This window comes from Falco punctatus, assembly GCF_963210335.1.
Source record: "Falco punctatus genome assembly, chromosome: 2".
Taxonomy (NCBI): domain Eukaryota; kingdom Metazoa; phylum Chordata; class Aves; order Falconiformes; family Falconidae; genus Falco; species Falco punctatus.
This window is the reverse complement of record NC_137581.1, coordinates 121202389-121208641: the sequence shown is the minus strand read 5'-3', so window position 1 is coordinate 121208641 and position 6253 is coordinate 121202389.

The window sequence follows — 6253 nt, the reverse complement described above, 5'->3', positions numbered from 1 at the left end:
GGAACATTAAAATTAAAATGAAGAGGTGGAAGGTTATATAGATTACCAGCAGCGAGGTCATTTGAAAGATGTTCATACGCTATGGAATTTAACTGTTACAGTATCCACCCACGTGCATCATCACACTGTTGCGCCACGGCCTGTGCCAGTATAGAAATGGAATTCTGGTATTACAGATTATCTTCGAACTCAGAAGCTTGACAGTACTGAGTTTTGATACATTTTTGTGCACTCCTAGGACACAACCGTCTGCATGATAAGGTTAACTTTGATTAAATGAGCTGCAATAATAGCAACATTCTTATGGGTTGTTTTCATTTTCAGCAAAGAATGAGCCAAATTTGCCATGACATATCTACTGACTGAAAACCCTAGCCTCTCAAATCCACCAGATAAAGGATTCCTTTGAAATTTCTCATAGGATTTTGTTGTAATTTATATGCCATTAAACATAAGAGAAGTATTTCACACAGATCAAATCAATTTTGCACTTCTCTTTCCAGACACTAAAAGAAAAATAAAAAAGTTCACTGGTTTAGTCCAATCCAGCCCTCCTTCATTAGAATAAGTTTTTTAAATGTTAATGCACTGCATATTTAAAAAAAATAGTTCCTAGGAAGATATTTTGTAAACTGTGGAGAAAGTAACATATAAACCACATGTCAATTCACTCCTTTTCTGATATTTTGATATGCCAGCTTCATTGTATGTTCAAAACCCACAACTTTCAGGGGACTTATCCTTGTCTTACAATTTCTGCCCTGCTATCCTACAGCTACCAAAGGGGTGCTGCAGGCAGGCAGGGAGGGGAGCACAAAAGTTTAAAGATTAAGGTTTGGCTGTTGCAGTACAGTGACTGTGATAGACTGAAATAACTCAACATTAACTGCTTGACACCAGTAAGTGAAAACACATGCCGAGTTTAACCTCTGGTTTGGAAGAAGTATTACATAATGTAGCATAGCCAGCAAATCTAGCTATGAATAAAATTAGCCTATTCCTTTTACAAATGTCAACGGTACATTTAGAAGTATACTGTAAATACAGTGTTCACTCCCAAAGGGGTATCAGTTATAATTACCATAAATACAAATCCCAGCTAGTAGTTATCTACAATATTTTCTAACATTCCTGTATAATTACCAAACAAGCACCATCACCACCAACAAACATTTAAAGAGTAAATCTTTTATTTTTCCCACTTATCCTCACCATTGACAACTCCACAGACAAGAAAATATTGGATCTGGTTTTTCCTACATGAGTCTGTAAATCAGGTTCTTTCACATGGTCCTGGAAAGAAATTTCAAGTCTGTACTCCTTTTCCTTAAGGCAGCAACCAGGAGGAATGTGAATTAAGGTTTCCCGAACCCTTTCTAGAAAGCAGAACAGGACAGGCCTGAATCCTGGAAAGTAGAACAAGGATGGGCCTGAATTCCAATCTACCTGATGACTAATTCAAGTAGTAGGAAAACCACAGAGGTCAGAAACACAGGGGAGAATGAAAAACAAACCAGAAAAACTTTCAGACTCTCCTTTATAAAAACTTCATAAAACTGTATATTTGTAAGGAGGGGTCAACCCCAAAGTCTTTTCAGCTCTAAAGAAGAAAAACAGAAAATGAAGATATACATAACCTATCAGAAACAGATTATAGTGAAAAAATGCATTTCTATGCACATCTCTGGGAAGTCAACTGGCAAAAACAGAAACATAAAATGCTGTTTTACCAAACACTAAGAACTTGTTCCACAACTGTTGCCTTCAACAACATTTGTATCAGGCCCAGCTGGAAAGATGTCAGTGAAACACACTTTACAAGGCAGTACAATCTTGTGAATTATGTCCTGTAACTTCTCTTTAAAGACAAGATTTTTTGTCTGTACTCAATTCCTGTCTGGAGAGACGATGCCACATTCTTCAAGGATGGAATGTTTCTGTTACATAGAACCATAAAAATTAGAGAATGTATGACAAGTTTTAACTCTGACACCTATGCACTGCAACTGTTTCCACCGACGATTAAAATATTTCAGGTACAACAGTGTTGAACTGAAGGATTATATGTTGGATGGCACTGGCACAGTGGCATATGGGAAGAGAAAAATAAATGGAAAATGTCCAGGCCTCTCTTCTTTCTGATGAAAAAGAAAGCTTTAGAAGCTGGACATAGTTGAAAGGACTGTGGCTCCAATGACCATCCCTGATGGTACATCATCTCCTGCCCTGCTGTTCTGTGACCCCTCACATAGTCTCCATAGGCACCGACTACAGAATTTTCTTAGCAACTGAACCCTCACACAGAAACTCATGAAACACAAACAATAATTGTAAAAAAGGCATTTCTTCCACAGTAAAACACAATACCTGCCAACATTCCCTTTCCAATTACATTGCCTTTACTTATCTATGCAAAGTCTAAGTGTAGAAAGAGTCTGAACTATGACACAGCTTGTAAACTGCCTCATCACTTGTCATTTGCTATAGTAAATGTGACAAAGAAGTGCAAGAGAAAGGGTGTCACCTGCACTTAGGGCACTACGCTAGGACCAGAGCAAAAGCCTATGTTCTGTACAGGCAAAACTGTTATAAAGCAGGACACACAGAAGCAGCACAAAGTTCCCACTAGAAATTTTAACTGGTATTTCCCCGATTTTGACTTCTTGAGTCATGTTGATAGTGTTACCAAATTATTCCTCTAACAGTGCCTTAATTTTTTAAGTCAAAATAATTAAATAATTTTTTAATAGAAAACTTCCTTTTGAGAACAGCAATAACATTTTCTTTGTCATTCTAGGCCAACACACGCTTCTTGAGGTGAATATATAAAATATATGGGAAAAGTGAGTCATTTGTGTTCCCGCCTCCTGAACAGCATATTTGTGCACAATCTCCCAAACAGCTCTGGAAGTCACTGACATCCAAAGGGCTTACTGGCTCTGCTCCGCTGCAGCTGCAGAAGGCAAGATGTTCTTTCCACCTTGTATCACTGAAACATAAACCCAGTCCACGAGACCAGGGATCACTGTGTTTCACCTCCTGGAGAGAAGACCTGAGCACTAGAATTCCAAAGCACTAGTAATAACAGCAAGATTTACACTAAAAACCTGTTGACAAGAGTACCTGCACCACCAGAAAGCAAGTTTGGTTAGACTGTTCTCCCTCAAGTTATGAAACTGATTCCACTGTTCCCCACAGAGCAGGAGTGACACTCATAGTTCATGACTTGAAGAGCACAGGAATTCAAGCTTGCTTAGCAAAGCAGAGCTGCTCTCTTAACAGAATACTACCACTACACATCCTCATTTAAAAAATACTTTAAAGATTCAAATATACTCTTTGCTTATGAAAAAAATCTGTACTCCCTATCAAACAAGAAAGTGTTGCAGAAAAAGACCATCCTTTGAACACTTCCAGGTAACAGCTAGGTACTAACACACCTGTTTTTTCAATGCATTCTAATGCAAATAATAACCTGAGAGGCAGCTGCAAACAAAAGAATTAGACTGATGTTTCAATACTGCAATGGGAGAACCTTTAAAAAGCTATTTCACTGAAAAGAAATTAATTTTCCACCTCCAGCTTTGTGCATTTGGCAAACAGAACGTCACTTCTGCAATGTTATTTCAGGACAGGAAAAAATGCATCCCAGAGTTAATCTCCCAATGACTGCAGTGGATCAGTAGCTTTGTCTAAATTTCACAGTTAACATAAAGCTACAGCCACTATTCTATGGTAGTCAGCAGAAAGCTCAGTGAAACCTTTTAAAAAGACAAGCACTAGAAAAGTTCCTTCCCTTTAGGTAGGCAATATATACAAGGTTCCTCTCTGTTCAACATAATCCTCCCCTATGAAAACTGCTACAATAGTTTACTTACAGATTGCACTTTTTTTTTTTTTTTTTTTTTTGGGGGGGGGGGAGGGAGAAGTTTCTCCAGTCTCCTTGACTTGAACAACAACTGCATATCTATCTGTTGCTCACAGACTACACATTGCCCCACTATTAGTAGTGTGCAGAAAACTCCACATTGACTCCAGAAGATAAGCTTAGAAGAAAGCCACTTCCAAAAGAACATCACCAGGGGAAAAGAAAAAAAAAAAGAAAGAAAAAAAAGGAATCTTTGAAATCATCTCAGGGCATGGGTGGTGGGTGAAAAGTCACCTCTTCTCCCCAAAATCCTTTTAGGTTCCCCAACTGTGAAACAACCTCCTAGGAAGCCCTCAAAGTGCTGATTTCTTAATAAACATTCTCATAAGGAACTAAATCACAGCTTCCTTTCTAAAAGTTACTGGTTGCAGGAGACTGCAGATGTAAAATGCATTACAAAGAACAGTGGACTCAGGCAAGCACTTTTACAAAGTAAGAGCAATACATGCAGTACAAAAACAGTTGTAAAAATGCTGGTTTAATGCCAAGGTACTACAAAGTGGTTTACAGTCTAGATATAGAAATATTCTTTTCATTTTATGCTATGACTGTTCTTCCTGCAGTAATAAAATATTAGCAAAATGCCAATGTTACATGGCTCACATTAACAAGAAAAAGAGATACCTGCCAGCTTTGCAATTCTACTGTACTTCCAGACTCCAAGAGAAAGGAACAGTTAAACAAATATTCATATAGTTTTGGAGGGTTTTTACTTCTTGTGGAAATTTTAATAAATCATATTTCTCTCCCTCAAAATGCACACAACTTGACCTACAAAAGCCAACTCCTACTGAATTGTTAAAGATGAATATAAAGGGAAAGCATAACATTTCAAGACAGAACTGAAATTTTCCACCGACAGCACAGGGTGCTTCTAAGTCAGTTTCTTTAAGACCTTAAACCACAAACCTGCACAATGCCATCTAAATCATTAAAAATTCATTAAATACAGTTACTTTGTTTCATGGTACTCACTAGAGTAACAAGACACCACAAAACATTTACGCTTGTTTTATTCAAGAGCTTTAAAGTTACTTTCTGGACTTTGCCCTGCTGACTGATCATCTTTCATCTTTTCCTTTACCTTTAATCATCCCTAACATGTTGAAAGCAAACTTCCAGAGCAAAACACAAACATTAAAAAACAAAAAAGCCCCACAACAGAAAAACAAACAAAACCCCAGAAAGTTGTCATAGCTACTTGCCTCTTGGCAATTTCTGAGCATTTCCCAGGTTTAGAGCAATATATCCACAGAAAAGCAGAAAGACCAATCTTGACATCATGGTCACAAACCCAACCTTGCTCTGGGAATGATTCTGACAGGTATCACACAGAAGTACTGCAGCTGCATTTAAGTGAACTGTTCTCTCTGTGACAAGAGGCAGCAACACTTTGACACAAGCTTCGTTTACACAGTGGGAGGAGACAGGATGACATCATTCACTCCCACTGGAAAAGGAGAATTAGCATTAAAAAAAATAAAAAGATCATCAGGCTCCCCCTACAATAACCTTCTCGGGTTTGTTACAAAGTCTTTCCACTGCTCAGGATAAGCAATTACCATTTGATCACTTAAATTTCATGCAAATAAAACAAGGAATATAAGAACTTCTACTAACTTAAAACTGATCTAAGAGACATTTTCACTGTTTTATCCAAGAAAGCCTGACTTAAAATGCAAAAGTAACATTCACAGTAATCAGAAAACCGTTTGCTATCTTGAACTCAGTATTTTTGCAATCTCAAGATCTTGCTTAATATTAATTCAGGCTAGATGTGGCTTTCATCCCAGCAAAATAAATACTAGTTTCATTTTACATGACATTATAAACTGGTATGATAAATATTTATTCAGCAAAAGACCTGTGTTTGAAAAAAACTAAATGTTATTTTTTCACTTTTATCTCATTTTGGTAATTTACAAATATTTTATATTTTCTCCTTTCATACATGTCTGGTGAGTCCATCAGCACAATGCACATTGAAAGCAAAAAGGCAATCTCCTTTCAGGGGATAGATCCTCTCACCACAGTTACTTAACTGTAAATGAAAAAGAAATTCCATTATCCCATTAAAAGCTGTTTGACTCAGTGTTTACCATGGGTAGAGTAGGCACAGAATTTGGTCCTACTCACAACTCAGAAGGTGGGAAGGAAAGGGTGAAACAGAAGGAAAAGGTTACAACTGAATATGGAAGCATTTAGTATTTGGAAAACATCCCCAAAGAGATTACATCTATTCAACTGAGTAGTGATACCTCTCTCTCACTAAAAAACAAACAAGAAAAACCTAAACCAAACAAACAAAAAACCCAACACCAAGAA